This window comes from Spermophilus citellus (genome assembly GCF_964194105.1).
Source record: "Spermophilus citellus genome assembly, chromosome: X".
Classification (NCBI taxonomy): Eukaryota; Metazoa; Chordata; class Mammalia; order Rodentia; family Sciuridae; genus Spermophilus; species Spermophilus citellus.
Genome location: NC_138190.1, coordinates 28,956,695 through 28,965,837, shown reverse-complemented (window position 1 = coordinate 28,965,837; position 9,143 = coordinate 28,956,695). Strand labels below are relative to the sequence as shown.

Below are 9,143 nucleotides of genomic sequence, written 5' to 3'. Positions count from 1 at the left end.
CATAATTTTCAGGGTTAAAAATTAAACAAAACAATTGCCTAGGAGTATTCTTATTCCTAGAAAAAAAAATTGAAATAAATTATTCTTCTTTTTGGACATTGTCACAAAGAAGTAATTATATGTTGTATATAAGCAATGTCTTTTCAATTACTACACACGTAAGTTCTTGAATATTTTTTCCTGGCAGTTATTTTAAGTTCAAAAAGTAATATATTTTGCCTTTAAAAAACCCCCAAAATAGTAGGAAGGCATGTGAACTCAAAAATGATAAAATATCCCTTATTTTTACCCCAACCCCGCCATCCAATTTGAAATGTTACCTTCATCAAATGAGAAATTGGGACTTTATTTAATTTCATAGATTTGTTTTTTCCTGCAACAGTACCTCACAGTTTAACAAGATGTTAAACTCAACTTCAATAAGGCTAGTGGTAAAAACATTTCTGCATATAGGGGTATCAGGGATGCAGTCAATATGTGATTTAGGCATTAGATCTTCTGGTGTAAAAACTTAAAAGTAATTTAAAAATATCTAGAAAAAAAATATATTGCTTTAGTCAGCTTTTTGTTGCTATGACCAAAAGACCTGAGGAGAACAAGTTAGAGGAGAGAAAGTTTATTTGGGCTCAGAATTTCAGAGGTTTAGTCCATGGTTGACTTGAGTCTATTCCCCTGGGACCAACGTAAAGTAGAACAACATGGTGGAAGGGAATGGCAAAGGAAAGCTGCTCATTTCATGACAGCCAGAAAGCAGAGTAATCCACTCACCAGGGACAAAATATAAGCTCCAGTGATCTACTTTCTTCAGTCACTCCCTACCTGCCTACAGTTATCACATAATTAATTCATATCAGCAGATTAATCCACTGATTAGGTTACAGCTCTCATAATTTTAATAATTTCACCTCTGAACATACTTGCATTGTTTCACACAGAAGCTTTTCACACAGGGAGACATTTCATATTTAAACCATAACATATATACAACACATTTCATTCAAACAACATTCCTGATATATTACTTTTGATCAGTTACACTGGTAAAAAATACTAAATGTTTGAAAATGTAAGATTACTTCATTTAGTAATTGTCTAGAATGTAGACATTAATTAGTTCAGGATAATAGGTTATCTGTAGCAATTTAAGGGTATGGGCTTAGCATCTTTATGTGAAAATGTAATATAGATCCATCTGTAATAGAGGATAAGGACACCCACACTGAGGAGAGTTGAGAGGGGTCAGGACATACCCACTCAAAGATTCTGTATCTCTTCAATAACCTATTTGAATGGACTGCAAGTCATCAAGAATTAGATAACCAGTGTTTTAGGGTTCAGCTTTAAGGCTCTAGTCAGATGGTGATTAGCATTATCTTCATTAGTTTTGTTCAGTAAGTAGGTTCAGACATTATTTCCTACAGAGAAAGGAGAAACAGACATTTAGGTATGAATGTACAAGCCTATTCTCAGTCTTATTTCCAATACAAAACATTTCTATGGCATTTTATTAAAAAAATTTCTTGCATGCTTTGAAGGAATGGGTTGACCATCTAGTACCTAATTAAACTTAGCCAAATGAATAGAATCAAATGATAAGTTGTATTGTGAGTGATTTTATCTTTGTATACAATGAATATTAACTATGTTTGTTGGTTTTCTTGATGTGCTGGGCACTGTCTTTGATGCTGGTTTTAGAATGTTTAGCAAGATGTTACATGATAATCTTCTGTTTTCCTAGATTTCATATTCTATTTGGAAACACAAACAATATATTAAAAATTATAATAATTCCAGTTGCTAATGAGCATTATAATGCTTTAAAACTGGGTTTTGTCTATAGGAAAAAAAACAAGTTTTGTAGTATAATTTAAGGCCTGGTATTATCATGCCTCCTACTTCACTATTTCCAGTAAGAAATGCTTTGGCTATTTTGGGCCTTTTATTTTTCCAGATGAATTTCATGAGTGATTTTTCCATTTCTATGAAGAATGTCATTGGAATTTTAACAGGAATTTCATTAAATCTGTATAGCACTTTTGATAGTATGCCCACTTTGACGATATTAATTCTGCATATCCAAAATATGGGAGATCTTTCCATCTTCTAAGGTCTTCTTCAATTTCTTTCTTTAATGTCCTGTAGTTTTCATTGTAGAGGTCTTTCACCTCTTTTGTTACATTGATTCCCAGATGTATATTTTTTGAGGCTATTGTGAATGGATAGTTTTTCTGATTTCTAGTTCATTTAATTCATCATTGTTGTATACAAATGCAATTGATTTATGGGTGTTAATTTTATATCCTGCTATTTTTCTGAACTCATGAGTTCTAGAAGTTTTCTGGTGGAGCTTTTTAGGTCTTCTAAATACAGAATCATATTGTCAACAAATAGGGATGGTTTGATTTATTTCTTTTGTCTAATTGCTCTGGCTAGGGTTTTAAAGGCTGTGTTGAATAGGAATAGCAAAAGAGGATATCCCTGTCTTTTTCCAGTTTTTAGAGAGAATGCTTTCATTTTTTTCTCCATTTAGAAGAGCTATAGTAACAAAAACGACATGGTATTGACACAAAAACAGACACGAAGACCAATGGAACAGAATAGAAGACACAGAGAAAAACCCACATAAATACAGTTATCTCATACTAGACAAATGCACCATAAACATACACTGGAGAAAAGACAGCCTCTTCATCAAATAGTCTTTAGAAAACTGGAAATCCATATGTAGTAGAATGAAATATAACCTCTGTGTCTCACCCTGCACAAAACTCAACCGAAAGTGGATCAAGAACCTAGGTATTGGACCAGAAATCCTGTGCCTACTAGAGGAAAATGTAAGCCCAACTCTCTACCATGTTAGCTTAGGAACTAACCTCAATAAGTTACCAACAGTGAAAGAAGTAAAATCAAGAATCAATAAATGGAATAGTATCAAACTAATAATCTTCACAGCAAACAAAACAATCAAGAACATAAACAGAGAGCCTACAGAATGGGATAAAGTATTTACCAGCAGCATCTCAGAGCACTAATCTCTAGGATATACAAAGAACTCAAAAAACTCAAAATAAATAAGTAAATAAATAAATAAATAACCCAATCAATAAATGAATAACCCAATCAATAAATAGGCTAAGGAACCAAACAGGCACTTTACAGAAGAAATTCAAATGGTTAAAAATATATGAAAAAGTGTTCAACATCTCTAGCAATTAGAGAAATGCAAATTAAAACTACTCGATATCATCTCACTCCAATCAGAATGGTAATTTTCAAGAATACAAGGAACAACAAAGGTCGGTGAAGATTCACTCATTTGTTGCTGGTGGGGCTGAAAATTGATGCAACTACTCTGGAAAGAAGTATGTAGTTTCCTTAGAAAACTTAGAATGGAACCACCATTTAACCCAGTTATTCTGCTCCTCAGTTTATACCCAAAAGAATTAAAATTAACATACAATGGTAACACAGCCACTATAATGTTTATAGCAGCTCAATTCACAATAGTCAAGATATGGTACCAACCTAGGTGCCATAAAACAGATGAAGGAACAAAGAAAATGTGGTATATATACACAATGGAATAATACTCAGCCATAAAGAAGAATGAAATTATGGCATTTGCCAGTAAATGGATAGAACTGGAAAATATCATGCTAAGTGAAATAATAATCTTCCAAAACAAAAGGCAGAATGTTCTCACTGATATGTGGATACTAACCTACAACAAGGGAGGGAAAGATTAGAAGTTCATTGGATTAGACAAAGGAGAATGAAGGGAAAGGGAGAAAGATGGGAATGGGAAAGACAATAGAATGAAATGGACTTTTATTTCCTGTCCTTATGTATGAATACATGACCAGTATAACTTTCCATTATGTACACCCACAATAATGGTATCCTAATTGGAACAAGTTATACTTATTTTATGTATGTATAATATGTCAAAATGCACTCTGTTGTCATGTATATCTAGAAAGAATAAATAAATAAATAAATAAATAAAGTTTTGACTGAAAACTTTAAACACTAATAGGAACAGAATATACACACTGTAATCTAGTTTGGGTAAAGTCATTTCTCATGGGAATACAGAGTAACTGTTCCAAAGTTGATATATCGGTATACTGGGATGGAACAGAAAATAACTGGATGGTAGATGGTGGGAATCAGGTTTCTCATTGTTGGAGCAGAGGTTCAGAGAAGCAAAGTAGGTAGGAAAACAAAACATTTATTCTGGATCAGAATTGGGGACATCAGTATAAACTCTTTTAGTTTAATTTAATGCGGATGAAGATGAATATGTACCTAAATATTTTAAATAACTTCATATATATGATTCAGAACACATATTTGCTTTCCTTACCTTTGCCCATTGAGAGGGCTTATAAGAAAGCATATCTCTGTAGCAACAAGCTCACTCTGTGAGCAGCTTTTAATTTTTAATACCATTATCCAATTAAAGTAACTGGTGCTTCTTGGAGAAACAGCTTGGGTAGAGACTACAGGAAATGAACCTGAAGCATCTTATAGTACTAGACATATAATGTAATGTTCAAAAAACAAAAGGTTAACAGTGCACCAAAGGGACACAGGAGTCAATCTGAAATAGTTCCTAGTGGCCAGACTAAATTGAGCAACAAAAAATAATATAGTAATGGGTTATAATAGAGAATGGTAAATAGATACCATGTGCCTATGCAATAAATAAATAAGCAAGTAAATGTGGAAGAGAGGGCAGATCTCTGGTACAAAAGTACAATTTAGGTAGATCCTCAGTCCTCATGGAATTGGACTTAATACACCACCCCTTGAGTGTGGAATGTACTTAACTGTGATGAAAGAAGAGACAGTGGAGTAATTTTCCAGTGGAGAAACCCAGTAAACACTACTCCTTATCAATGGTCAAGGTTAACAACATCAATGATGTTATCAAGTTGATATTATATATATTGGATATGATGTCATGAGAACAGCACCTCACTTCTGATGTCTTCCCCCAAAAACCCATAAACCCAGTCTAACCTTCAGAAAATCTTTAGACAAACCTAAATTGACTACTGGGTTTTTTTTAAGAGAGAGTGAGAGAGGAGAGAGAGAGAGAGAGAGAGAGAGAGAGAGAGAGAGAGAGAGAGAGAGAGAATTTTTTTAATATTTATTTTTTAGTTCTCGGCGGACACAACATCTTTGTTGGTATGTGGTGCTGAGGATCGAACCCGGGCCGCACGCATGCCAGGCGAGTGCGCTACCGCTTGAGCCACATCCCCAGCCTAAATTGACTACTGTTTTACAAAACATTCCACCAAAAATTTCACAATTTAGGTAGATCCTCAGTCCTCATGGAATTGAACTTAACATCCCACCCTTTGAGTGTCGAGTGTACTTAACAACTTTCTTCCAAAGAGAACTGTGATGGGAGAATTTTAGTTTTTAATCTTTAAAACATATAAGGTCGCAAAAATAATGAAAATTTGAGAAACTATCATAGACCAGAAGAAGATAAGGAAACAAGGTAACTAAACATAATATATACTGATTGTACCCTGGAAACAGAAAAGAACATTAGGTAAAAACTAGCAAAAATCAAATACAATGTGAAGTTCAGTTCAAAGTAAAGTAATAATGTCAGTTTTTCTGTTGTAAGACATGTATCATAGTAATGCAAGATGTCAACAATAGTGGAAGTGAGGTGGTGTATATAGAAACTCTTTCTACATTCTATAAATCTAAAACCAGTCTAAAATTATTTATTTTTTAAAAATTGATTTTTGTGATAACAGAGGATTGAGGGGCAAAGTAAGTTGATTACTTTAGATTGGAGTTTGTCAGGGAAGGTTCTTCTTAAGAAGTGATATTTGGATTGAGAGGGAGTCAGGCATGCAAAGATCTGGAGGAAGAATAATCCCAGCAGAGACAATAGCAGGTGCAAAAGCTGGAGGCAGGCATAAGCCTGGGGTCTTTAAGAAATAGTAAAAAGCCCCATGTGGCTCATAATAAATGAATAGAGAAACTGGGAAAAGACAAGAGCGAAAAAGAAACCCAGGGAGTACAATTCATAGGGCTTTGTTGTCTACATACCTTTTCTCATATCAGACTAGGAATCACTTCAGCCTAGCACACGGGACATCCTTTTCTCTCCAAACTCCCCATACTCTGGCATACTATCTAATAAAGTATTTATTTTCAGAATGACTTAAAATTGGCATACTATAGTGATGCAGCCACATCAATGTTTATAGTAGCTCAAATTACAATATCTAAGCTATGGGACCAACCTAGGTGCACTTTGACAGATGAATAGACAAAATGTGGTGTATATACTCCATGAAATATTACACATCCATAAAAAGAATGACTTTAAACTTTCACTGGTAAATGGATGGATCTAGAGACTATCATGCTAAGTGAAATAAGCCAGTCCCCCAAAACCAAAGGTTGAATGTTCTTTCTGGTATGAGGATGCTAACACACAATAAGAGGATGGGGGGAAATAGTAATTCAGTGGATTAAACAAAGGAGAATGAAGGGAAGGGAGGGGGGCAAGAACAGGGAAGATGGTAGAATGAATCAGACATAACTTTCCTATGTTCATACATGAATATGTGACTAGTGAAACTCCACATTATGTAAAACCTCAAGAATGGGATACTAATTAGAATAAGTTATACTTCATGTATGTATAATATGTCAAAATACACTTTACTGTCATGTGCAATATAAAAAGAACAAATAAACAATTTCAAAAAATAGTATGCTAGTAAATGTTTAAGAAATGAGTCTCAAGAAGAAAATAAAGCTCAACTTTGTAATGTGGGCTAATTTTCTAGATGTGAATAACCCCATCATGACCATTTCCAAGTTACCAATGTGATATCACTCAATCAACACTCAAAAGCTAGCACAACTCTTGCACATCACTGTGCAGAGGTCACTTAACATCTCTGTGAATAAAACTCCTTGCAGTTTTCATGAGGCAATAATTCTCCCTCATTGCTCAGTCACAAAAGCATCTTTTCTCCAACTCTTTTATAAGAACCTATGAAAGACTTTATTAGGTGTCTTACATTAGAAGTCAAATAAAATTATCCAGGAAAAGAAAGTTGAGTTGAAATACTTCATCTTGTTCTTATTGAACTAATGTTAGCATCTCTAACTCACCAATTCCTGGTCACAGTTCTTACAAACCATCCCACTTGAGTCATTCACCAAGTTTTTCTATGTATTGATAAATTATCTGCCAACCTTTGTTTGACCAAATTAAATTCTTCACATTTTTAAAGATTGCAACCTCTACTTATTTTAAATAACACCACTTTCATATCAATGATTGCTCAATGATTATTGGCAGTAATTTCATAACTTATGGCAATGAAGCCCCTTTTAGTTTAAATAGCTGATTGGAATCTCCATCTTGAGGTCCTGGAGTATGGCCAGCATGTGAATATTGGAAAAGTCTTCCTGAAATTGCATAATCCTTTCCGGGATGCACAGACAATGAGGGAGAACAACATAATAAAATAGTTGCTCTGTGGCCTGCTGAGTCAAAAAAAATGAAGGGATGGCATGAAGATGTATGAAAAGACAACAACTCTAAGAAGTTGTTGTAGCATACAAGAAGCCATAACTTTGATGAGTCCCTTGGAAAATTCTCATATGATGAGTTTATTTTTTTGTTGTTGTTTTGTTTTTTTGTAGTCATCATTCAGAGTTCCAAAGTATGAAGCAGATTTTATGGGTATATGCAATGAAAATTATTGCAGGCCACATTTCAATGGCGTACAATGCTCAAATATAAAGATCAACATTTATTAATAATGTGGTCTCCAGGAAAGATAAAAGAAAAACTCACATTATAGCTTTAGAGTGCATTACTTATAAAAGCTCATTTAACCCTACAAGTAGGGTTATGATCCCACATAAAATGCTGAAAATATTTTTTTACTGTCTTTCTTAATCCCATTCCCCTTCCCTTATAACTTTCCTATGTTCATACATGAATACATGATCCCTGAAACTCCATATCATGTACAACCACAAGAATGGGATCCTAATTAGAATAGGTTATACTCCATTATGTATAATATATCAAAATATACTCTATTGTCATGTATAACTAAAAAGAACAAATTCTGGAAATGGTGCTCAGATAGTTAAACCATTAAGCTGAACTTTAGAAAATCATTATTTTATGGGTTGAAAGCACAAATATCAATAGTTTCATAAGCAGCCTATTTTTCCCAAAAGTCACTGTTAGGAACAAAGCAAAGACCCATTTTGTCAAGGAGAATAGAGGAGATGAGGAAGAGGGTCTTTTAAAACCAGATTCTATTCTTTTTTAAAGGTAAATCTCTCACTTTTAAACTTGTACAGGTGGGGTTTCTGACTTTTAATACATGGCTTGAAGCAATAAATGGTGCAAAAAATCATTAAAAAGTCAATTGCATTGCTTATTTAGTATTACATTGACTAGAGTTCTTAGTTCTATTGCTTATCAGCATTGCCTGGAGAGATTAATAAAATGCATATTCCCAGACTACATACCCAGTAATTCTAATTTATGAGGTTTTTAACAAGGTTCAAATTCCATATTTTTAATAACCATCTAACCTGACTTTGATTTACCTGGTTCTTCAGAAACATTGAGTAATCTTTGAAACAGAAAAAGAGATTGTTGTAATGAAATGGATTTTTCTCTTTGTCGCAGAGTTGTTCAGCACCACACAGATACACTCTTGAGTCCAAGTATTGAGTTTGGGTAGTACAAATAGGTAACTCATAACAATTAAGCATGGGCAGGCTGAAGTGAAGTGTACATCTATAGACAACTGGCTACGACTGCATCTTCAGTTCAGCCTGTACTGAGAATACCTGAGGGGAGTTGAGGAAATTGGAGTCAATTCTTTCCCTCTTTTGCACATTCTCCCTCTTCCTCATCTCCTCTATTCTCCTTGACATTCCCTGAAGCCAACAGCTGCCACTAAATAAAATGTAACCAATCAAGCTTCTAGTAGAAGAAATATTCTAGATATAAAAGCAATTTTCATCCAAAGTTGAAAAACAATCTTTTATTTTGATATCATATGATAAACCTTGTTAACTAAAGCAGATTAATGTTTCAAGAGACAGCATACACAAGCTAAACA

At 34.0% G+C, this 9,143-nt stretch overlaps 1 long non-coding RNA gene across 1 annotated transcript in view; it reads right to left on the bottom strand.

Annotated features, from left to right (window-relative positions):
• Positions 1–935: 935 nt before the first annotated feature.
• LOC308639277 overlaps positions 936–9,143 on the bottom strand; it is a 32,888-nt gene continuing 24,680 nt past the window's right edge. The window contains exon 5 of the long non-coding RNA XR_014020029.1: positions 936–1,415. This is a non-coding gene — a long non-coding RNA (uncharacterized lncRNA). The remainder of the gene's footprint in view (positions 1,416–9,143) is intronic.